We start from the raw sequence: 25,836 nt of genomic DNA, 5'->3' as shown, positions 1-25,836 counted from the left end.
TGCCCCTCCAGGTCTCACTCTCTGAGCTCCAGGCAGTCAAAATAGGTCCCAAACACATCCTGAGCTTCTTCCTGGGCCCAGGCTATGCCCCATGCCTGGGATGTTCACCTTCCCTTTCCCCCAGAGGCCTGGCTCAGTCTATAAACACTGCCCCTTCCAATCAAATGGGGTGCCACCTCTCCCTCACTCAGTGCCCAGGGTACCTTGGCATCACCTTCCAGACACTGTCTGTCCTCCAGGGACTTCCACTGTAACAGGAGGGCTGGGGCCAGGAGGAAGCAGGACACAAATATCCTCTCCTACTCAGGTTTGAATCCCCTGCAGCGCCTGGCTCTGTGCCTGGCACTCAGTAGACTGTTATCCCAAAACTGCTTTTTGCTTTGAAATGAGCTCCCTGCTCTGTGGGGGGCATTTCTAGCACACACTGATGTCATTGTTTAGCCCTCATGAAGACCCTAGAACAATATCATTAGATGGGCTCTTGGAGAACGAGTTCAATTCTCCCATTTTACAGCTGGGGAGACTGAGACCCGAACCAGATGCCAGGTCTCCTGCCCCACAGGACCAAAGCTGTCGCCAGCCCATGCTCCTCTACCTCGGAGGCACTCCCTTCATATCACAGAGGAGCACACAAGGCCTCCAGAGATTTATTTTGACAGTTTCCGCCGTTAATCACATCTCTGCCAACCCACTACCAGGTAACTGAGGAGTCAAGAGCCACTGCAGAGAAATGGAGTTTCACTTTAAAAGTCCACCTACAAGTGCCATTTGGGAAACAAGAGGAAAGGAAAGCCTGTGTGTACCAGTGTGGAACTGTGAGCCTGTGGGTGTTTATGAACACCTGTGAGTGTGTGTGTCAGCGAGTGAGTGTGGGGGTGCCCCATAACCTCTCAGAACACCCTGGTCTCCTGTTTCCAGGCCCACTCCAGGCCATGCCCACCTGCCCCCTGATTCTCCATGGCTCCCCCCCATCTGTTGGGGGCCCTCAACAGACTGCAGCCCTTCAGCAGCCCCCAGCTCCTCGAGGGAAACTCCACCCTCTCGATGAAACCCAAGGTCTGTCACCACTAAGGTACATCCCGCCTACCTTTTCAGAGCCTTTACCCATCCAATTCTCCTCCTGATACCTCACACTGTCCTCCAGTCACACCAGATGTTCACCACGGATGGAACATGAATGTGCCACCATACCTGTAAGTCTTTGCACGAGTTGTTTTTTCTGCCTGGGATATGCACTCCTTTTCCTCTAACTTTCAAGGCTGCAAACTCAAATATCGCCTCTTCCATGAAGCCTTCTGGTAATGCCAGGCCACTCCTCCGCAGGCAGAGTCAGCCACTCTGCACACCTCTAAATGACAGCATTTGGGGAACACTTTATCTGTGTTACTTCATTTACGTCATCTTGTACCTCCTCCTGTCCAGGACACCCTATTATTATCTCCATTTTACAGGTGAAGACATTCCAGCACAGAGAAGTTGAATGACTTTCCCGAGGTCACACAGCTACAACAAGGTAGCACCAGGATTCAAATCCAGGCAGCCCGGCCCACAGCCTGTGCTCTTGCTCCCTCCATCACATGGTTCTTAGGTGCCCACATAGCACATGACACCTGCGCAGTGTGACACAAGAGAAAACAGAAAACGAGCTACTGTCTGCCTGTGTGTCTTCCTCACTGACCCGCTACCCTGAGAGGACCCTCTTTCAAGCCTGTGTCCCTAGCACCAACTGGGGGCATGCAAAGGGTTCTGAACCATCCAGTGAAAGAAGGAGTACTCTACTCATGTGAGTGTGTGCGTGTGTGTGTGCATGTGTGTGTGAGTGTGTGTAGCAGAGGACTTTGTGAGAGGGTTATGAAGGTGAGTGCCCATAACCACATGTATGGTGTGTGAAGGAGTCTGGGAGCAGATCCGAGTGCGTGAGTGCGTGTGGGCATGTGTGAGTGTGTGAGTGTGTGTGTGCATGCACCCTCGGGCATGCTCAAGCTTCCCAGTGGGAGGATAGAGGCCCCATCTCAGCCGCATGAATACTTAAAGCCCTTAAACCGCGCCGCTTCATCACTGATATTTTTACAAAGTTGTCACAGAGAAATATCATTTTTCTCCCTCCTTTATTTCATTTTCTTTGGGATATAGTAATTAACAAAAGCCGTTAGATGCCAGCAAAACTGTTTCTTTTGAAGTTTCTACATGGTTGTCACCCGGGAGATAAAGGCAGATTATTCAATCTTGACATTATAATTGTAGATGCCAGATGAAAGCCTGGATTAGACACTTCACAGCCCACTTGGAGGGGAGGCTGAGATCACCAGGCAGCAATCCTCCCTCAGCTGGGAGGGCAGGGGAGCTGGGCGGGGGGCAGAGGGCACCCCACACTGGGGAGGGGGTGGCTCGCTGCATGGCTTGGCATCTTTCATTTGAGTTGGATGGTCCCCAAATCACACAGTGTTAGACGGAAGGAACATATTCCATACGGAGGTGGAACAATCTAGAAGTCAGGAGTAGAACCCTTGAGCCTGGTCTATTAGCTTCCATGCCCCAAGGCTGCCTCCCCCACCAGCCCACACCCCCTCCTTGATTGGCAGGGGCTTCTTAGCTCCCTGACTGGAGGCCAAGTTCCTCAAATGCAGAGAGGGTCCAGATCCTCCAAGGCTGTGGACCCTGGGTTCCAGTGCTAATGACTCCCTCACTGTGGCTGGCTGGGCTGTGGAGAAGGCTGAAGAGGTCAGGGGAGGGAGAAAGTCATTTGCCTACAGGGAGCCCACTCAATCCCCCTTCATAAAAGAAGTCACCAGACCAGGCACAATGGCTCACACCTGTAATCCCACTTCCCCTTTGGGAGGCTGAGGCAGGCAGATGACTTGAACATGGGAGTTTGAGACCAGCCAGGGCAACATAGTGAGACCTTATCTCTATAAAAATACAAAAAAAAATTAGCCAGGCATTGTGGTGTGCCTGTGGTCCCAGCTACTTGGGAGGCTGAGGTGGGAAGATCAATTGAGCCCAGGAGGTCAAGGCTGCAAGGAGCTGTGATCGTGTCACTACACTCCAGCCTGGGGTGACAAAGCAAGGCCTAGTCTCAAAAAAAAAAGAACCACCAACCAGGGCAGGGCCAGAAGAAGTCCCAGCAATGGAGAACGAGAGGTCACTTTTTAGTGGAGGCAGAAGGGCCAGATGCAGATGCCCTGCAGAGTATATAAGACTGGAAGCTTCTACAGTGACTGATACCATCTGATTTCCCAGGTCTACCCTGAACTACATCATAACCTAGAATCTTCATACCCTATCCAGCCACCCACAGACAAGATTTTTGCTCTCCATTGTGTTCATTAATAATAATGTCTGTTAATAAAATTATGAAATGTATCAGTCAGGATCCAACCAGGAACCCATAAACCATGGGAGGTATTTAAAACAGAGGGAATTTAACATGAGGACTGGAGACGCAGGTGAGGAGAAAAAGCAAGGCAACCCAGAGATCAGCACCAGCTCTAGACCCTAGGGAGGTGAGGAGGGAGGAAGGTGGTCTTGGTGACGAAGCCCAGGAGCCAGGATGACCCGGCTACCCTGGAAGCTCAGTAGGTCATAGAGAGACATGGCCAGCCCCTGAGAGCAGAACAGGAAATGTGGAAGAAGGATGCTCTGAGGACAAATTGAGCAAGGGCTGGCCCACTCATCAACATTTTGAAATCCCAAGCTGGATTTCCAGTTTCTCTGCAAAGAGCAATGCCAGGCCTGCTTTCTCTTATGGCCACAAGCATCCAAAAGGGATAGAGGTGGTCTCCTTCAGATAGGGCATGCTCCTCTATGGTTTTTTCCAGGTCCCGCTGGGACTGCCTTATTCACTGATGGTACCTATGAGTATTTGAATTTGCAACCCCTGGTTTCAATCAATGTACCCATTGTGTAGAGAGAGAAGCTGAGGCCCAACCAAAGGGAAGTGATTTACCCAAGGTTACAGGATGGGTCAGGAGCAGAGGCAAGACCAGAACTTAGAGCCCCTGGATTATTTTAAGTGCAGAATTAATTAGCAAAGATGGAAAGCATCTGTGGAGTGACTGCATCTGTCAGCGGAGAATGACTCACCTCCCTTGCTGTGGCCGGGCTGTGGAGCAGGCCAGAGAGTGGTACTTGCTAGACAAGCAATGCCATTGCTCCTGTGTGCCCTGGCCATCAGCCTTACCATGAAGGCCAGCAGGAGAAATGCCAGCAGTGATCACGAGGAACGACTCAGGCAGGACAGCCTGTTCTGAGGCTGGTGCAACCACTTAGGTGCTATGTGACCACAGCAGAATCCTTCTCTGTGCTCCATAACGCAAGGTGGTTGGGCCTGACGCCCTCTTGGAGGCTTCTCCACTCCACCAGGCTGGAATTCTATTTCCTGGGGAGAGGTGGGAGGAAACCATCCCCCCATAGAAGCCAGCTGAGTGCATGAGGGTCCTTAGAAAGGAAGGTCGAGGGGGAGACACTGGGAAACATCAATCTGCCAGCACAACTTCTCAGAAAGGGTTTTAATTAATTGTTTTTATACGACATAAGAGCAACTCATTACCGAACAGCTTTGATTTGTGACACCTGCATTATAGATGATTTTTAAATTAACATTTCCCCAATAAAAGGTGTCAGTAGAGAGCCGAAGGCACCCAGAGAAGTATAAAAGGATAATAGTATGAAAATACAAATAAACACCAGCCCAGCCTAACAAAGGGGGCTGCTTAATCAATTTTACAATTAATTAAGGCTGCCTGGGATGGCTGGGGCCCTGGAGGCAGTTCAAGGTACTGGGTTGAGGGGCTCAGGCATCAAATGCTAGGACAAGGGAAAGTGTTTGGGGCTTACGAGAGACATGCAGTGAGAATGTAAGATGCTCTGCTAGGCTTCCCTGGAAGGGGAGAGAAACAGGAGGCAAATCTATCCTGGTGAGTATCCTTTCTCCCTTTGTTGTCCTGGATTTGTCATGTGTGCATTCAGTATTTAGAGAGCTCCTACAAGCTATGGCAGGCAGAGCAGAGGCACCCAGGTGAGAGGGAGGAGCGGCACACTAGAGACACTGAGAGCTCCGTGTGTCTGACGCAGAGTGAAAGGCAAAGGAGGAGAGAAAACTGGCAGGGTAGGCAGGGGCTAGACTATCATGGCCTCTGAAAAGGGTCATATGGCATTTGGAGTTGTTTTCAGATGTCGTTTGCAGAGTGTAGGTAAGGGAACCACATGAGAAGATTTCCATTTTAGACAGAGGCTCCTGGCTGCCATGTGAATCATACAACAGAAGAGCAGAGGGAGGAAAGACAAGTGACCCAAGCAAGACCTGCTCATGGATCCAGTTCAGACAGCGGTGGCTGAGAGACAGGAACAGACCCAGGAGAGACACAAGAGCTAGAGCCCACACACATGTGTTGCTGCTGCGTGCCTGTTAGGAGAAGGGAAGGGGAATTGAGAATAACTCAAGCCAAGGACAGTGCTGGAGAAGCAGCTGTGAACAATGCACAGATAAGGTCCCTGCCCTCAGGGGTTTTACATGGTCAGGAGAAACAGAAAAAAGACGCACAAAGGAATGAGCAAGGACTGGTAGCTCAGGACTGTAATCCCAGCACTTTGGGAGGCCAAGGCAGGAGGATTGTTTGAGCCCAAGAGCTCAAGACCAGCCTGGGCAACAGAGTGAGACCCTGTCTCAAAAAAAAAAAAAATTAGCTGGGTGTGGTAGTGCACACGTATAGTCCCAGCTACTCAGGAGGCTGAGCTGAGAGGATCACTTGAGCCCAGGAGTTCAAGGATCCAGTGAGCTGTGATTGTGTCATGGCACTCTAGCCTGGGTGACACAGCAAGATCCTGTCTCTAAAATAAGAAGAGAGAGAGAGAGAGAGAAAGGAAAGAAGGAAAGAGGAAAGGAAGGAAGGAAGGAAGGAAGGAAGGGAGGGAGGGAGGGAGGGAGGGAGGGAGGGAGGGAGGGAGGGAGGCAGACAGGCAGACAGGCAGGCAGGCAGGCAGGCAGGCAAGCAGGCAGGCAGGCAGGAAGGACAAGAAGACAAGAAAGTCAAATCAGTTGCTGTGGCTGGGACAGCTGAGAGCAGCACAGTTTGGGACAGAGTAATCAGATGGTGATCAGGGAAGGTGACATTTGACCTGAAGGCTGAGGAGCCAGCCAGACCAACATCTAGGGAAGGGGTGGTCCAGGAATTCATGCAACAAGTGCAAAGCCCCTGTGGCTGGGATGAGTAGGAGAAGGCATCAAAACAACCCTTATCCTCCCCCATAGTTTTATCTTTCTTTTCCTCTGGTTGACCAAGAAGGGTTATATAATTGGTGCATAATTGGTATATAATTTGAGGACTGTACATAGAGGCTGTGGAGCATTGAGCAAAGTTTCCAGTGCTCCATGCCAGGCCCTGTCCACTCCTCTCTGAAAGACTTGAGCCCTCCAGAGGAGCCTGTCTCCACCTCTATACCTCCGACTTCCCATCTTGATCACTACCTGCCCCAGACCTCTCTCCTGAACTCCAGATCCACATGGGGGTCTCGCGGGCAATCATCTTCCTCCCAAAGTCCATTTATCCCTCTGTGTTTCCAATCTTAATTAAAGACGCCACCGTCCAACCAGACACTCAAAAGGGAGACCTAAGAACAGTCTTGATGTTCCCTCTCCCCATATCCAAGTCCTGTGGGCTCTTCCTCCTTAGAGCTCTCGAACTGATTTCAACCCATTGCATGCCATCCTAATGGTTCTAGCTTTCCACATGTCTTACCTGGGTGACCTCAGCAGTTTCCACTCTCCTCCTATCCGTGTACCCTGGACACAGCAGCCGGAGGAGTCCTAAAGTGAAAACCTGTCCTGCTGTACAGCTGCCAGAAAAGCTCTGGGGGCTTCCCTTGCTCTCCAGCTAAAGTTCAAACACTATTGTCATGCTTTTTGGGGCCCCTAGAGTCTAGCCCCTCCCTACTCCCTCGGAGCACCACATTGCCCACCCGCATGCTTTGGTATCCAGACACAAGCATCTCCCTTCAGCTCTCCCACCTGTTTTCTTTTCTCTCTGCCTGGAACATTTTGGGTGCTCTGCCCTATACCCTGGCCCTCACCATTGTTTGGCCACCTTCAACTCCACAGCCCAGGCTGAAGGCTCATAAAATCAAATGCTTTTGTAATTGTTTCATTGTGTAGCTCCTCCCAGGCTGTAAGCGCCACCAGACCCGGAACTATTTCTGTCTTGTTTGCCCCATATTCCCAGCACCTATGGACAGACCACAAACACTGAATGGAAAAGGAATTAATGAATGGATGAATTAAATGATGTCACATACCACAACATGCCTCACACATACTAAGAGTTTAGATGGTTAATGAGGTGAACAAAGACAAGCATCTTTAATTTTGCATCATACATTTCATTGGCTGGCTCTCTCACATGTTCCCTAAGAACATCACTCTCCCAGGGTGATCATTGATCCATCATTTGTACGGTGACAGGAAGAGGGGACAGAGCTCCACTTGAGATAGCGTTTCCTGCTTCCACAAAGCCAGTGGGCAATGTGAGGCCAATAGAACATCTGCACAGTCTGTGGACCAGCTGGTTGCTGTGCTCTCCACATCATCCCAGGGTCCAAGAGGACATGGCTATCAACAGGGGCTCCTGGCTGGGAGATCTGGGTGCTTGTCTCCTTTGCATGACAGGCATGTGAGATTGGTGGCCTCTCCCAGGCTAGCCCCAGAACGGGGCACCTCCAGCCGACACTTATGGGATGGGAGGAGCAACTGAACAGCAGGGCTCGTGTCCAACACCCAAGTCAAACAAGTGAGTGTGTTTAAATGGGCTGTTTAAGCAAGGGTGCCTTAAGGCAAATGTTGGGACCTGAGGCTCAGGGGGGGTTAAAGCCAGTAAGTGGGGCCAGTGTTGCTGACAGAGCTATGATGTGTGTGTGCATGTCAGACCCATTCACAGAGCTCCAGGTGGGATTAGGGTGAGAGTTAGGGTTAGGATCAGTTAACAGAGTGGCTACAGGGAGTTTACCTCTAGCAAATTCCCCAGGCAGACCAGAAAGTAGACAACAAAGGCTGGGGTAGAGGTCAAGTTTAAATATATGGGTCCTTAAGAAACAGGAGAGATGGCCTGTGCCTGAAGAAATCTAGGAGGACATCCTAGAGGAGGTCAGCTTGCACTGTGTCCAGAAAGCCTGGGAAGGTTGAAGAGCAGGAAGTTCCTAATCAAGCCACTGCTTTCATCTTCTTCAAAACCTCCCTGTAGAAGGAAGCACCAGTGAAGGGCAGCGTTATCCTCCAAAGTCAGAGACTCAACCATCAGTGGTGCAGCGACTGAAAGTCACAGTGGAAACAGCCCATGGAATCCAAACATCCTCTTGACACACGAGAAGACTGAGACCCACAGAGACAAACCAAAGTCATCCTTTGCCGTTGAGCAATGCTCCGAAACGGGCTTCTCCCCACAAACCTGCACAATAGGTTTTACTCTCCTCCATTTGACAAATGAGGGGACTGAGTCCCAGAGGGGTCACAGGGCTTGTGGAGGTCACACAGGACCTGTCAGAACCAGGACTGTCAGAACCCAGGCTGGCCTGACTCCATGTCTAACACCCTTAAGTGAATTTTTCAGTCTTTGGTTCTGATTATTCTGAGACAGAAAGAATAATTGGCAGTTGATGCTAAAAATATGTGTAGCTGTTTTGATTGACAGTATAAACTCAGTGATGTACAAACAGGGAATGATTCTATTTTTCTCAATAACTGATATCAGCTTTGCTTGGCAAGCTCCCACCCCCACATTGGGAGTTGATGAGGAGGAGGGAGGGATGGAGGAAAACACTCTCCAAATAATGGTATCTTCATTCCTTCTGACAGATTTTTTGGTCACATTTTATATTTGTAGCTGTCACTTTCTAATTATTAAAAATTGTCATTGTCTGGTTGAAAGCCACCTCCTGCATGGTGTCCTTGAGCCCTAGTGGCAGGGATGGGGGTGCTGCCACCTATCTCCCAGCACAGCCACTGGTTCCTTCTGGATGGCAAGCCTCTAGCCCTGGGAGGCCAGCTTGTAGCTCCTTATCTGGCATTGCAGAAGACCTTCCAGGGCTGAGCTGACACTTTCTCTACAACCTGCTGACAACAGGAGCCCCCCACCATGGCTTCTCCCTCCTTGCTCCTGAAAAGTTTGGGAAGAGGGGCATGGCTGTTCCTCCTCACCAAGTGAATTCTGCTCTTCTCTTTGTACAGAGAAGGGGGCAGGGGGCACCCTGCTTTTGCTAAAACACCTCTCTCTAAGCAAGCCCTGCAGTAGACGTAGTGGTAGAGATCACTCACTCTCTGCCAAAATCCAATCTCCCCTAACAAAGTGTGGCCAAGCCCAAAATCACTGTCCAGACCAGGAGTCAGGAGTCCACCAACTATGACCCACCAGCCAGTTCCAAACCACTAGTTAGTTTTGAATGGCCATGAGCTAGGAAAGGCTTTTACATTTTTTAATGGTTGGAAAAAAAGAATAATATTGATGACACATGAAAGTGACATTAAATTCAAATTTAGGTGTCCATCAATAAAGTCTTATTGGAACACAGCCATGCCCATTCATTTGCATATTTTCTATGGTCTTTGTCAAGCTACAAGGGCAGAGTTGAGTACTTGCAATGGAGATTATATGGCCCCACAAAGCTGAAACTATTTCCTATCCAGCTCTTTACAGACAGCATTTGCCAACCCTGATAAAGACTACACTTCCCAGGCTCCCTTGCAGCTAGGTGAGACCATGTGCTAAGTTCTCATTAGTGGAAGGGGAGTGGAGATGACTTGGGACATCAGGTGCCCCTCCATACTCTCTTCCAGCTGTGGCAGAACCAGGCATGGCACCTCCCTACTCCAACACTGAGATTACACCAAGGGTCTCAAGGATGTGGGGGCAGTGGTTTGGAGGACCCCAATCCCTGGATGGCTGTGAGGCTCAGTGCTGCCCTGCCAACCCAGGCCATTCACTTTAGAACTGTGCAGTGAGAAAGAAAGAAACTTCAGTCCTCCATAAGCCACTTACCTTATCCTTACCCTGACTAGTACAGATGTTTATGTCCAGCTGGGCACTGTGTCCAGAGTACTTTACCCATCTATGCCAGTTATATTTAAGAATATTGTGGGCTGGGTGCAGTGGCTCACGTCTGTAATCCCAGCACTTTGGGAAGCTGAGGCAGACAGATTGCTTGAGGTCAGGAGTTAGAGACCAGCCTGGACAACATGGCAAAACCCCATCTGTACTAAAAATACAAAATTCAGCCAGGCATGGTGGCACACGCCCATAGTCCAAGCTACTCAAAAGGCTGAGGCACAAGAATCGCTTGAACCTGGGAGGCAGAGGTTGCAGTGAGCTGAGATCATGCCACTGCACTCCAGCCTCAGTGACATAGCGAGACTATGTCTCAAAAAAAAAAAAAATTAAAACAAATTTTTAAAAAAGGATATTGCTCTTGTGCAGAAGCCTTGCTTGATAGATGGGGTTGAGCCCCACCTCACATTGGTGCTACTCTATAGAGCTGATAAGATAACTGTTCATATTAGAGTTATCCTGTTTCCAAGGAAGAGAGAGGCTGCTAGTTCAACCAGAGAGACTCAAAGAGAGAAATTACAGACAGTCCCCAACTTATGAGGGTTCCACCTGGGATTTTTTGACTTTACAATGGTGCAAAAGCAATACAAATTCAGTCTTCTCCTGAACTTACAACGGGGCTACATCCCAACAAACCCATCAAAAGTTGAAAATATCTTAAATAAAAAATGCATTTTTTTTTTGTTTGTTTGTTTTTTTTTTTTTTTTTTGAGACGGAGTCTCGCTGTCGCCCAGGCTGGAGTGCAGTGGCGCCACCTCGGCTCACTGCAAGCTCCGCCTCCCGGGTTCACGCCATTCTCCTGCCTCAGCCTCTCCGAGTAGCTGGGACTACAGGCGCCCGCCACCACGCCCGGCTAATTTTTGTATTTTTTAGTAGAGACGGGGTTTCACCGTGGTCTCGATCTTCTGACCTCGTGATCCGCCCGCCTCGGCCTCCCAAAGTGCTGGGATTACAAGCGTGAGCCACCGCGCCCGGCTTTTTTTTGAGATGGAGTCTCACTTTGTCACCCAGGCTGGAGTGCAGAGGCATTTCTCGGCTCACTGCAACTTCCACCTCCTGGGTTCAAGCAATCCTCCCACCTTAGCCTCTTGAGTAGGTGGGACTATAGGCATACACCATCACACCCAGCTAATTTTTATATTTTTCGTAGAGCCAGGGCTTCACCACGTTAAACTCCTGGGCTCAAGTGATCTGCCCGACTCGGCCTCCCAAAGTGCTGGGATTACAGGCATGAGCTACCGTGCACAGCCCAAAAGTGCATTTTTGACTGACAGTATTTTCAGCTTACCATGGGTTTATTAGGATATGGCCCCATAGTAAATCAAGGGTCATCTGTAGTTCAATATAAAGCACATCCTCACCAGAATATCTAAACAGGAGGCCAGGAGCAGCCTGACTCCATGGGAGCCAGCACCCTGAGACTGTCGGGGAAAGCTGCCCTTCCAGGACTGAGGTCTCTTTCATGGCATTCATTCACCTTTCTGTCTCCTTCCTCAGCCAGCTGGCTTCCTCCAGTCACTCATAGCTGGTTATCATGATGAGTCTCTAGCCCTAAGTCAAGCTCATCAACTCTCCCCACCTCCAGGCTCAGCTTCTTCCATACCTTTCCCCAGATCGAACTCAGATTGGCTCAGCCTGCACTTTTGAGCCAGATCACTCAAATTATATAGTGTGGACAGTCTTTGCTTCAAGTGCCCACCCTGGATAAATCAGCAGATGTCCAGGGGACACAGACCTGTGGCACCAACACAGCTGCCACCCACATAGCACACACTGGGGAACAGGGGTTTCCCTTAGCCAGGAAATCGACCTCTCTAAGAGGTCAGAGAGTTCCGTGGCTAAGGGTTTGGACTGTGAGCTGGAATGCTGGGTTCATCTCTACCTCTGACATGCTGTGTAGCCACGGGCAACTTACTGTATTCGCTTCTGCTTTTTTGAAATAGGACTCATAACAAAAACACCTGTATCGCAGGATTGTCAGGAGGATGAAATGAATGAATACATGTGAAGCCCTTTTAGAACAGCACTTCCTGACACGTAGTAAGCTTTCAGGGAAGGTTAGTGATGTGAATTACTGTCATAATCTGTAAAACAAGAAGGAAATAATAAGTCAAGGCTCTGTTCCTTTGCTGTAATATCTCTCAGTGTGCACTCAGTGAATGGTCCAGGTCAGCCTGAGGAAAGCACGATGGTTTGCCCACAGACCACCTCCCTAAGGAGCACAGGGGCACAGGCACTGCCATCTGCTGAGGACCCACTCTTTCCATGCCATCCCCATGCTTGGTCCCCTTTACTACTGTGCATTCAGCCTCACCACGAGCTGGTGAGGATAAAGCTGAGGGAGTCAGTGAGTTGCCCAAATTCAAAGACTTAGGATTAATTCCACTCACTGTTTCCATCAGAATGGATGACCCAAGGGGTCCACTGCAGACTGTTTTCTTGTCAAGTCCAGTCCATTTGGAGATGCTAAGGACAGAAAAAGGGGTTCCAGGAGCAAGGTATAGCAGGACTCCAGTGGGAGTGGGAAGGGTGGAGTGATATGGATGGGATGGGAGGAGGCCCAGAAACGGGAAAGGAAGGGCAACACCCTCTTGGGAAAAGAGGGTAAGATTGGGGCAGGCAGAGGATGTGGCCATGAGCTTGGTCTATCCTCCCACATTTGGGCTCTCCAAATGTATGCGGCAGAGTCCCCATTTAGCAAACAGAGCCCTGGCCAGCAACAAGGCCAGCAGCCCTTGGTGCTCATCCCAGCTCTGCCTCCCTGTCCCTGTGTGACCTTGAGAATGAGGTCCTGCCCCTATCCCAGTCCCAGCCACAGTAGCCACATATAGTAGACCAGATGACCTGAAGGGCCTCTTAACTCTGGGTCCCACTGTGGTGATGTCCTAGTTTCTGTTGTGTTCTTAGGGCAGATCCAGAGCACGGGCTACCCCGTGACTCCCATCCAAACTCGGGCCCATGGCGTTTCACTCCCCAGTTTATAGTATGCTTTAGAGTCACGGAAAAAAATAAATAAAACTATTATCCTCAAAACCCCAGTAGGTCCCTTAATGACTACTCCACTAATTAGTAGCAGCTGTTAATGAAGTGTGCAGGTACAAGCCTAGCCTCGTCAATTAATCCATACATGCTCCTGGGCTGCAGTAATATTTAAAGGGGAAATCGATACTTGACAGCTGGGCCTGGGGAGGTCTCTGTCCGGGTGGGCAGGGAAGGTGTAGCATTTCAAGGAATTTGTAACTAAAATAGCTTATGCCTAGAGCATAGTGCAGGGGCCAGAAATGAATACAACCCATAAGGGGCGCAGGAATGCAGGCATGCCTGTGGGGAGCTGAGGGAAGCAGCGGCTAGGTGAGCAGGGTGAACAGGCACCTGCTCCCCCCATGGGTGGGCAGAGAGCCACATGCCAGGCCAATAGGGGCACACCCTTCAATTCTTTTCCAGTTCATCATTGACATGGTTTGGCTGTGTCCCCACCCAAATCTCATCTTGAATTGTAGCTCCCATAATTCCCACATGTTGTGGGTGGGACCTGGTGGGAGATAATTGAATCATGAGGGCAGTTTCCCCCATACTGTTCTCGTGTTAGTGAATAAGTCTTATGAGATCTGAGGGTTTTATAAGGGGAAACCTCTTTCATTTGGCTGTCTTTTCTCTCCCGTCTGCCACCATGTAAGATGAGACTTTTGCCTTCCACCATGATTATGAAGCCTCCCCAGCCACGTGGATCTGCAAGTTCATTAAACCTCTTTTTCTTTATAAATTACCCAGTCTTGGGTATGTCTTTATCAGCAGCATGAAAACGGACTAATACAATCATATCACAAAATTCACTTATTCCTGGGGGGTAAGGGGGTTGGAGGGGGGTTGCTATACCTTCCCTGGGCAGACACCATGATCAAAGCCACAAAATGAGGCATTATTCTACCTAAGGTTGCCAAGCAAGTAAAAGTAACAACCACTTTCCTGGCCTACACCAGGCTAAACGCCTTACAGACATCATCTCATTTAATCTTTATGCTAGGCCAATGAGATGAGAACTATGATTCCCCACTTTTGGAGCTGAAAATGCTGCAGCTTTGAGAAAGCTGGTTATTGGCAAGGGTGGTATTCAAACCCTCATAATCTAAGCTTATGTGCTTAACATACACAGAATCCTAAGTAGTGATAAGCCTTGAGCCCTACAGAACAAAATCCAAACCCCTTGACATGGCTTACAGCATCTTGAAATCTGGCCCCTGACATTACATTCCAGTTGCTGCTATAACAAAGTACCACAAACTTAGTGGCTGAACACACACAAACCTATTATCTTACAGTTCTGGAGATCGGAAGTCTGAATGAGTTTCACTGAACTAAAAACGAGGTATTGGCGGGGCTGCGCTCCTTCTGGAGCCTCTAGGGGAGAATCTGTTCTGTTGCCTTTTTCAGCATCTTGAGGCCACCCGCATTCCTTGGCTCATGGCCCTTCCTCCGTCTTCAAGCCAGCAATCACATCCCTCCAACCTGTGCTTCCATTGTCCCATCTCTCTCTGACTCTCTTCTGCCTTCCTCTTGAGAGAGCTGAGAAGCCCACTGGGGGCTTTGGAAGCAACTTAGAAACGAGCAATAACAAGAAGCAACCTTTCTGAACCTTCCCCACTCCACTCACACAGACACATGCGGTCAAGGTCAACAGCCCCTCCTCTGAGCTGCAATGACCTCATGCCAAAGAAATGGCTGAGGTCCGTGAGCCTCTGTCTGATCCATGGTGCATCCTCAGCACTGAGCCCAGAGCCCTGCACAGAACAGTTACTCAAAGAAAGGTCCCCTGGGCCAGGGCTCCTTCCTCCATACCAGAGGTGAGGGCACCACCCCAGCCCAGGGCTCCCAGAAGAGGTCATGGTGGCAGTTAGGCAGATAAATAAAATGCATTGGCTCAACAGCTGACCTCAGCTGCTGAAAGCCAGGGCTGCTGTGTTGATGTGCACTTCGCTGCCAATCATGTGCTTGGCCACACCGGTCTTACCTGTTTGGAGAAAACAGTGAGGGGCAGACAGATCACCCCCTATCGAGGAAGAGACCCTGGGCTAGGGGTGTGGGGTGCTTGCCCTGAAGGGTCTGGCAGGAATCTGTTCACGATGCTGCTTGAAGGAAACACTGAGATTGCTCTTAGCTCAAGCAGTTGAGGCTGGCTTGTTACCATGCAAGAGACACAGGGCGACACCATAATTAGAATCCTGGATTAATAACCTTCCCTGATTGGATATTTCCACAGCTCCTCTTCCCCAGCTGTTTATCTTGAGATCACTGCTGAAGGGGAAGGGAGGAGACTAGGAAACTATACCAGGGAGGAAGGGAATGCAAGCAGAAAGGAAAAGGGGAAGAGGAAAGAGCCCAGAAGTAGGCTTTACCAAGCAAACCTGGGTCAGGCCCAGAACAGGACACCTAATACCATGCTGTGATCTCACCTCCCACCCACCCAGGGCTGCAAATCGTCCCATCCCGCCCTGGGACTAGGTCTCCTCCAGGGACCCCATCCTGGTTAATGTCCCCACTCGCCCCCTCCCTGCCAGCAGGCTAGATAATACCCTGGAGTGACCCTGGACTCTTATCTCCCCAGAGGCCCTCTCCTCACACACCGGTCGATCGGTCACCAGGCCATGGCCATTCCAGCCATCCCCTGTCCATGTCCTTAGCGCCGCAGCCTTGATGGGGCTCCTGCTACCCCCTCTTCTGGCTTCTTCCAACAGCCTGCTAGTGAGTAGCCCTGCCTCTGGCCTCACCTCCTAATCTATTCTTTTTTTTTTTTTTTTTTTTTTTTGAGACTATTGTTGCTCCTGTTACCCAAGCTAGAGTACAATGGTGTGATCTCGGCTCACTGCAACCTCCACCTCCTAGGTTCAAGCAATTATCCTGCCTCAGCTTCCCAAGTAGCTGGGATTACAGGTGCCCACCACCACCATGCCCGGCTAGTTTTTGTATTTTTAGTAGAGACGGGGTTTCACCATGTTGGCCAGGCTGGTCTTGAACTCCTGACCTCAGGTGACCGACCAGCCTCAGTCTCCCAAAGTGCTAGGATTACAGGCATGAGCCACTGAGCCCAGCCTCCAGCTGCCAGGATTGTTTTTCTAAAATAGAAATGATCACACTAGCACTTACCTAAACCCTACAGGGGCCTCCTGCCATGTCCAGGGAAATTAAGGCCTTCACAGCCTGGACCTCACCTCCCTCACCAGCTCCTTCTCCTCTCACCTCCTCCCTCCTCCTACCCACCTCCCTCACATCACTGTCCAGAAACTTCATCAGTTCACTCATGGACACGCACACACACATGCTCATGTGCACACAGGCCAACATGCACACATGCTGTCACACACACAATGCACAGGCACACATGCACACACATATGCACACACACTGCCTTTTCACCTTTCCACTTGCTGTTTTCTCTGCCTGAAATTCTTGTCTTCCCTCACCTTGTGAAGAAGCTCATAGTCTGAAGAAGCATTAGAAATTTGCTCTAAATCTCGAGTCTCTGCAACTGCATTCAGGAGTCAGCCTCTGTGACCTCCCCACCCTGACCCTGCACCCTCCTGCTGCCCCATCCTGCTCCTCTACCTGTCTCGACCTGGTTTGTGCCTTACCTTCCTAACTAGCTGTGAACTTCTGGCAGCAAAGACCTCCAAGACCACCTCAGGGCATAGCATGGGGCTGGACACCAAGCAGGGGCTCCCATAGCCTCAGAGAGTGAGGGGGAAGGCTATCTACAGAAAGGTCCCACACACTTGGTAGGGGAGGAAATCAGATGTCTATTCATAAGCATTGATATTCTGCTGCATTTTCCATCAGGATCCTCCCTCCTTTTAATATCCCTGGTCCCACATGGACCTGAGTAACAGAGGACAGCAATCAGTTCTGGTGTTTACTGAAGTTCAGGAAATGTTACTGACATATGATATGGTTTGGATGTTCATCCCTTCCAAATCCCATGTTGAAATGTGATTCCTCAGTGTTAGAGATGGGCCTAGTGGGAATTGTTTGGACCATAGGGTTGGATCCCTCATGAATGGTTTGGTGCTGTTCTTGAGATAATGAGTGTTCTCAATCTGTTAGTCCAAGAAAGAGATGGTGTGTTTAAAGGAGCCTGGCACCTCCTCCTCTCCCTTGCTCCCTCTTGCCATGTGATACACTGGGTCCCTTCCACTTTCCACCATGATTGGAAGCTTCCTAAGGCCTCACCAGGAGCAGATGCTGGTGCCATGTGGTATAGACTGATAGACTGAAGAACCGTGAGCAAAAATAAACCCCTTTCCTTTATAAATTACCCAGCCTCAGATAGCAATGCAAACAGACTAACACATCTTAACACCTACCAACACCATGGGAAAAGAGTATACTACTTCTCGATCTTATTTCAAAAGACTTCATTTGAACCAAGGCTCTCTGAAAAACCCACTCTCCCTTTGCGAGAGTTCCAGTTCAGCCCTGCCATCACCGTGCCATGACAGTTAACACCCCACAACAAGCCACGATTATCAGGAGGCACAGGAGGGGGTAGCCTGCCAGGGTGGCCCTTAGCATAACTCCAGGGTCATTTTTATCATCTTCTTGGGAGCTTTGAGCATCCTACAATCTTTACCACCCACTCTTGGGCATTGCAAGGTCTTGAATGAATGTGAATTCGGGCTTGGATGAATTACTTGACATCTTGCCACATGAATCTGCCCCATGACAGGTGATCAAGGAGCCATCCATCCAACTGCCATTCGCTCATTGATTCTTCAGATATGCAACAAAAGCCTACTGGTTGCTGCAGTCCTCTAAGAGCTTTGGGCAGAGTAGCAAACCCAGCAGTGAGGTCCCCACCCTCACAGAGCTGAGATTCTAATGTGGGGAACAGAAAGCAGTAAACACATGGTGCAGAGATGAAGAGAAGCACTATGGAGAACAATAGACAGAGGGGAGGGGTGGGAAGGCTGGTGCGTGGGTGGTTTACAATGTCACAAGAGGACAACTATTCCAACACCAAGGCAGTGCAGCTCCCCCCCTCCATAAGAGCTAACGAAAAGTAAAATGCTAGAGAACTGAATAACAGTTTCTAGTCCTGGAGAAGAATGGGGAAGAAAATGTCACCCCAACATGCTGCACCATAAGTGGAGAGCTGAGGCTAGCACCCCCAGATGCCATCTGTGCTCCCCAATGCTCAAAACATTGTGACCCAAACACCCCTCCCTCCATGTGCCTGCACAGAAATACCATCTTGTATGGAGTGTTCACCTGCACACACCCCACCACACAGGTTTGCTTTCTTTTCTGAGCTTCTGTGCACCCATGCATTGACCCAAACTGTTCTCTGCCCTGAAACGATCTTTCTTCCTTCTCCTTCAAGTGCCAAGCCACTCTAGGCTCAACTCAGCACCATCCATAAAACTCTTTCTGCTCAGGCCTCTTACTCCTCTGAGTTCCCGGGCCGTGGGGCCCTGGTTACTTCCACTCTGCAGCAATGGCATTTCTGGACACATACTAGCTGCCCTGCCACGGGCCTGTTCATGCTTAAAGACAGTGGCATTTTCTGAATGGCCTCAGTGTCCTCTGTGATGTCTCAAATGTTGCTGTGCACACAGAGAGAGGGAAGGGGGCAGGATTGGGGGGAGTCCCACTCTTTGTCAGGAACGCTGCCTCATTCACCCTCACAGGATGAGGCATGTAGGGTGCATGGCCACATCGCTGGGGTGAGGAGCCATTTGCGCAGGCCCACACCAGTTAGTGATTAAGCTGGGTGCACATGGACATCCCCTGACTATAGACTTCTTTCCACTCTCTCGTGCCACTTGGTCATCAGAGGTGCTCGACAGATATTTGATGAGCAAGAGTGACTCAACAAGGAAACAGACACACTGTCTCATCCCCAGTCCCAGATGCCTTCCACGGGCCTCCCACTAGGCACATGGCCAGGCTAGGCTTTGAGCTCAGCCCACTGCCTTGCCTCCAGGGAGGAGAGCTCCTCTGGTGCCTTCTGCGGTGTCATATTTTGAGGGAAGGCCTTTATCCAGCCACTGATTTGACTTCTTAACTCTGTCTTCTAGAGAGTTTTCTAGACCCTTCCTCCAACACAGAAAATGGGAACCCAGTTTACAAGTTCTAAGGCTGTACTCAGTGATAGCCTAGAATCAGCAAGTATCAGGTCTAACGGACCAGCCCTCTGCTCTCTTTGCGAGGAAGGGATTTGACCCCAAAAGCACAGTTAGCAAATGGCAGGTTGGGCCTAGGCCCCCCAGCTCCAAGCCTACTGTCCTTCCAGCCATGCCTGTGCAGCGCTCCTCCTCCCTTCATTTTAAATGCTGCTGGGCATGTACTTAACTAGCTGTGGTGGGCTACACTGGAACTTCTTCTTGACCCCATCCTATGGCTGAGATAAAACGTGGCCATTGTCTGCAGTTTCCAGAGACCATGTGGACCATGGGACTGTTCATTTGCCAGTTAATGTGAGGAAGCTTTCGTCATGCAGCCCAGGACACAGACTGTGGATGCTCCCTGAGCATAATCAGACCAGGGCTGTCATTTCACAAGAAATGGGGTCACAATTATGTTAATAGGAGGCACACGGATTTCTCACCTATCTGAAGGGGAGCTTGAGAAGGAATTAATTCTCACAGTGGTGAGGCGGATTTGATTGCTGATGGTTGAGGAGAAATCAGCCCCAGCCTAGAGTGTGAGCCTCTGTACTTCCTGCTCCCCAGCACTCTCCAGCTTCACCCTTCAGAGTGGAATCAAGCCTCCCTCTGCAGAGCCAGCAGAAAATGGGCAGAGGAAAGCTACTGACAGTCAGCAGATGACAACAGAATTTGCAAGACGCAGGAGTAGGAGAGAAACCTCATTACTCTGCAGGGAGGAGTAACTCAGGAGACCCTCCAAAGATGCAGGGAGCCTCCATGCGGCCACAGGACCCAGGCACAGCCCTGTCACCCCTCTGCAGGTCAAGGGGGCAAGATGCCCAAGCAAGGCACAAGGCCCAATTCTGCCCTTTCCCTTCTCCTCCTTCCTCCAGACCCTTCAATATAGAATCGATTAAAAGGCCATCACAGTTGCAAGTTGTGCTTGATTTGGGGAGGAAGGCAAAAGTTGGCTTTGAGAAACGGGGACTTTTCACCTTCATGGCTCCCAAGTGGGCACTACAGCCTCCTGCCTAGGAACTACTGAGTAGTGGCAAGTAGCTTCCTACAGACAACTGCAAGGAATACCCCACCCACCCACAGCCCAAACAATCCCCAACAAGGGGTTCTTAGGGACAGGCCACATGAAACAGGACAGAAACCAGCCAGTCACAAGGGTTACAGCACTAGTTTGTTGCAGGATTCCCAGACCTAGGTGAAATCTCTGTCCCATGCAGAGCCCAAGACGATGTTAGAGGAAAGAAACCTTGTGAAGCCTACCTACACCATGGCCACCCCCCGAGGAAGGGCGCCTGCTCTGCCCCAACCCTGCTAGGCTGTGAGGGAAGCTGAGGATGGGGCAGGGAAGGAGATCCATCTCCCATGCTAACTGTCAAATCATAGACCTGCTTCAAGAGGCCTGATCTCCAGTGCCCACTGCCAAGCTCACCTAGGCCCATCTACTCCACTCATTAAAACAATGACCCCTCAACAAGGAGTCCTGCCTGAAGACTGCCCATCTCAATTTCATTCAAGCCAGAAACCCCAGACTCAAGATTTCCCTCTTGCTCCCCATCCCACCCCCTTTCATCTTGCCCACTCACTTACTGACTCAGATTATCTGCTACTGGGGACCTACCATCCGCTAGGCACTGTTCTAAGTGCTGGGGATACAACTGTAAGCCACGGCCCCTGCCCTCCTGAAGTTTACATTCCCACGAGGGGTCCAGGCATGTAACCCGGCATGGCCACGCAGCTGGAAAGTGCTCTGATGGGGGAAAGGCAGAGCGAGCATTGCAAAGCATGGGAGAGAGTTGGAGGGCTGGAGAGAAAGGAAGAGAGTGCTCCAGGTGGTGGGGATGCCTCTGCCAAATCCTGCGGGTCAGAAGAGCTGAAAGTTCAGCACACCCAATGGTCAGCATTTGAGGTGAGGAGTTGCAGGGAGACAGGTAGCGGTCAGATCATAGCCAGCCTCCTAAACCACTTTAAGGAATTTGGAATTCTCCCAAGAGCAACGTAGTCTTCAAAGGCACTAACATAATCAGATGTATAATGGAGAAGGATTTTTCTGGCTACAGAGAATAGGGGAGATCAGAGAGAGCTGCACAGAGGAGGCCAGTTCCAAAACTGTTGTCACAGGTGAAGGCAGAGGTGAGGAGAGGGTGGTGAAAATGGAAAGGGGGCCTTAAGAAGAAGCTAGAACTTGTAACACACGGTAATGAGTAGCCACAGGAATGGGAGTGGAACCAAAGATAATTCTAGTAACTATTGAGCACTTACGGTGTGCCAGCCACTGCCATAAGCTCTTAGCAGTGTCATCTCATTTAATCCTACAACAGCTTTGTGAAGCAGATATGGCTATTATCCCCACCTTACATATGTGGAAACTGAGGCTCATAGAGGTTTTCCTCTCTGACTTACTTTAGGACAAAGAGCTAGCAACTGGCAGGACCGAGATGATTCAAGGTTTCATGAGAACCAGGTGGGTGTGCATGTCATTGCCCTGAAAGGAAGAAAGGACCCAATGGGCTTGTCTGAGGACTGGAGGACATTAGGGCAGCAATGAGCAGGGGAATATGTGAGTCTGAAGCTGAAGGGTGAAAGAGGTAGCTTTGGGAGACTCTGTGTCTAGAGAAAGGAAGCTGCTGAGGAGGAGGAGGTGCTCCATATTACACATGTAGAGTAAGAAGAGAAGACACCAAGGTCAGAGCTCTGGGAAGCACCAGCATGTTGGAGGTGGGCAGAGCAGGATGGGGAAAGAGAGGGTCAGCTGTATGCCTGCAGTTCATTCTCTACCTGTAGGAGAGACACCCCAGGCAAGACAGAAAGATGACCCCATCAAATCCCCTCATAATCCTTCCAGGGACAGAGCCTCTGGCAAACACTCTAATGATGTTGGCCAGCAGAAGCTCTCTTATCTGTGGAATGCTTTTAGCGAGACGTGCCCTATCTTCCTAAAACTGCTCATGGTAAACAAACCTGGAACCTATGGATTTATGTCAGATGGCTCCCTGGAAAATGTTGTGCAAGCTATGAAACTAGCAGAGAAAAAAATGAAGATGTTTCAGGACCCAAATAGTTCCCCTTTCAAGAAGGATGGCTCGCATGTAGCACGTAGAGACCCCTAGTGATAAATCTGGGCCAGGGCACAGCCTAATGTGGCAAAAAAGTCCTGGGAGCTGTATTGTGGTTCAGACTTCACACTTTACCTGGGCCTCACAATTATTTGTATCCTTGCAGTTATTAGTAAGGCTTAGTACTGGTTGAGATCTCCGATTCTTATGAATCCAACTGGACAAGCTGACCCTTTTTATTTTAGCTCAATAACAGAAACGTGGTAAACTGTGCTACAATCATTTGAATTTTCTGCCTAGCCCTGGTGCTGAGCCAGGCTAGTGGATTAGCTATTTGATTATCTTGGAGGATAAATACCTACAGACAGACGAGGAGACAGGCTAAGATGTGGATTTTGTCCAAACAGAAGCAACGGGACACTACTAAAGGCCTGAATGGAGAGGAGTGACAAGGTCGGACTGAAACTGTTCCTAAGTCACCATGTGAAAAATAGTGGGAGAAGGCACACTTAGAGGCAGATAACCCAGGGAGAGGCTCATTCAGGAGAAAATCTGGGGGGCCCTGGACAGGGCAGGAACAGTGAAAGTGAAGAGCAACTGGGAACTTAAGACCTACATAGGGGTTAGAATGTACAGGACTTGAAGATTGGTTGGGTCTTTGGCGGGGGCAGTGGAAAAGAAGGAGTCAAGGTTTTCTCCCTTGCATAACTCGTTGGGCAATGGTGCCAGTCACAGGGAAGAGGAACATGGGACAGCAAGCATGGAGATGATAAGAAGTTCTGCTTTGAATGTTTCTACTGCCTGGCACATCCTCATGAAGGTATCTTGTAGGTAGTTGGATATGTGGTTCTGAAGCTCAGGAGCAATGGCTGGGCTGGAGATAGAAAGTGGACTTGTCCTGGTTCATTCATGCTGCAACAATAAAGTACTTGGGACTGGGTAATTTATAAGGACAGAGATGTATTCCTTACATCTCTGGAGGCTGGGAAGTCCAATATCATAGCGTCAGATCTGGTGTCTGGTAAAAGCCGATCAACTCTGCTTCCAAGAGGGTGCCTTGCTGCTGCATCCTCACATAACAGAAGGACAAAAGGCAAAAGAGGCCCAGATGCTTCCCTCGAGTCCTTTTAAAAGGACACTAATCCCATTCATGTGGGTGGAGCCCTCATGACTTATCACCTACTAAAGGCCCCACCTCTTAACCCTATCACATTGGGTCTTAGGTTTCAACATACAAATTTTAGGGGAACACATACATTCAAACCTTAACATTCTACCCCTGACCCCTCAAAATTCATGTTCTTCTCACATGCAAAATACATCCATTCCATCCCCATAGCCCTAAAATTCTTAACTCGTTCCAGCATCAACTCAAAAGTCTAAAGTCCTAAGTCTCATCTAAATATCATCTAAATCAGATAAGAGTGAGACTCAAAGGTGTGATTCATCCTGAGGCAAACTGCCCTCTACCTGTAAGCCTGTGAAATTGAACAAGTTATGTGCTTCCAAAATACAATGGTGGGACAGGCATAGGATAGATGTTCCCATTCCAAAAGGGAGCAACAGGAAAAAAGAAAGGAGTAACAGGTCCCAAGTAAGTCCAAAACCCAGCAAGGCAAACAGTATTACATCTTGAAGCTTGAGAAGAATATTTTTTGACTCCATGTCCTGCCTTGTGGACACAGTGAGTCAGGGGTTGGGCCTCTGAGGCTCGCCACCAAGGTTGACAGCCTGTGTCCTCTGAAGTGGCAGCCCAAGCTGTACCAGGGCCCTCTTGAGCCACACTTGAGCCCCAGCTGGGGTGGCTAAAGAGCACTGCACCAGGCGTATGAAGCAAAAATTGGAGGTGGCTCTGGGCAGCAAGCCCAAGGTCCCACAGGCACACTGAGCCCCTCCCTTGAAACAGTTCTACCACCCTCAAGGCCCTGGAACTCTGGGCCTGTGATGGATGTGGGAGCCCTGAAGATCTCCAAAATACCTTTAGGGCCATTCTTCCAGTGTCCTGATGGAAAGCATCTGGCTTCTTTATGTCCCCACTAATCTTATCAAACAGTCGCTTAGCCACATTATAGATGTTCTCTCCTGAACACATTTTCTCAGGTGTTACAGGCTGAGAATTCTCCAACTCTTTGAGTTCTGCTTCCCTTTTGATTATAAATTCTATATTTAATTTGCTTCTCTCTTCCCACATTTTACTCTAAGCAGTCAAGAGAAGTCATGATGCACCTGTATGAGGTGTTGGGCCCGAGATCTGACCTGCATTCTAGCAACCACCCTGGATGATTTTTAGACACCTCAGAAATCACTGAGGTAAGGAACAGGCAGAGAGAGAATATTCCCAGACTAAAAGGAAAGAGGAGGGATAATAAAATCAGAATAATTCAGTGTCATGAAAACCAAGGAAAGATGTTTTGCAGGAGGGAACTGTTGAGGGTGTCAAATGTTTCTGCAGGTTTAAGTAAAGTAAGGACTGAAGTATCCCTCGGTGTGGGAATGTGGAGGGCACTGGTGACATGTTCAGATCAATTTGGGAGGAGTATAAGCAGAAACCCTGTTGAAACGGATGGAGGACTGTGTGGGAGGAGTGTAGCTCATTCTCTCAATAAGTTTGACTGTGAGTTGGGAAGAGAGTGATAAGGCAGAAGCTATTGGGTAAGCTGCAAAGGGAAGGGAAGAAAGAACTCCATTGTAATTGTGGACAAGATGCAGACATACCTAAATCCTGTTGGGAATGGCTTTGAAGATAGAGCAATGAGTGGGACCCTTTAGACCCTTAAGGAGCATGTGATTCCATTAGGCTTGGTCAGTCAGAAGCCAGTGAAACCAGGACAAGGTGGCAGACAATGTTTTTACATTTAGAGTTTTTGTAGCAAGAGGTTGGTGTCCCCATCTAACATCTTCTATTTTCTCTGCAAAGCAGGAAGAGAAGTTAACTGCAGAGTCAACGAGGTGAAGGTGATAGCAGAGATTTAGAGAGCAAAACAAGCAACAGAAGTGAGGATATGTGAATGATGTCCCCAATTCCAACAGTAAGTATACTTTGGCTCAGGATGTATCATAGATTAGAGATGATTTTGTCCAAGTCAACAGAGCCTAGCCAGAGTGATATTCTGCTTTCTACAATTACCATACTTGTACCCTTCTAAGTTGCGTAAAGTCACAGACCCTGTAGTAAATAGAACTTCCTTTCTCCACTTGTCTCCTCAGAGGGGCCAAATGAATGAAACCCCCTCTTGATCCAGAAGTCTTGGGAGAAGGATCAGAGGAGGATTCATCCCCAACCTTGGTGCACAGGATTTTGGGGTGCTGCTTCTGTGCTCAGCCTTAGTCATTTAGAAATCCTTAGGGAGCCAACTCACAGCCTTTCCAGTAGCAAAAAGCCAAGTAACTGGAATGGTGGTCATTCCAGTCAAATCCTGGCCCCCAGAAGGTCATGACAATTACACCCACCCTAAGTCACCCCATCCTGGAAGCAGAGCCCCAGTGGTACAAGATCCAACTACAGAGCCAGAAGCGGAAGATTCAGAGGAAGAACAACT

General features: G+C 49.5%; 1 long non-coding RNA gene across 1 annotated transcript; it reads right to left on the bottom strand.

Moving 5' to 3' along the window:
* Positions 1 to 2,089: 2,089 nt before the first annotated feature.
* On the bottom strand, positions 2,090 to 15,242 carry LOC101176378. Its single transcript, XR_179745.2, has 3 exons — positions 15,098 to 15,242; positions 2,814 to 2,909; positions 2,090 to 2,713 (listed from the first exon to the last, which is right to left on the bottom strand). It is a non-coding gene; the product is annotated as an uncharacterized LOC101176378 (long non-coding RNA).
* Positions 15,243 to 25,836: the final 10,594 nt, after the last annotated feature.

The sequence above is a fragment of the Nomascus leucogenys genome, chromosome 18, assembly GCF_006542625.1.
Source record: "Nomascus leucogenys isolate Asia chromosome 18, Asia_NLE_v1, whole genome shotgun sequence".
Classification (NCBI taxonomy): domain Eukaryota; kingdom Metazoa; phylum Chordata; class Mammalia; order Primates; family Hylobatidae; genus Nomascus; species Nomascus leucogenys.
The sequence above is the reverse complement of the archived record's forward strand: the minus strand, read 5'-3'. Positions and strand labels throughout refer to the sequence as shown.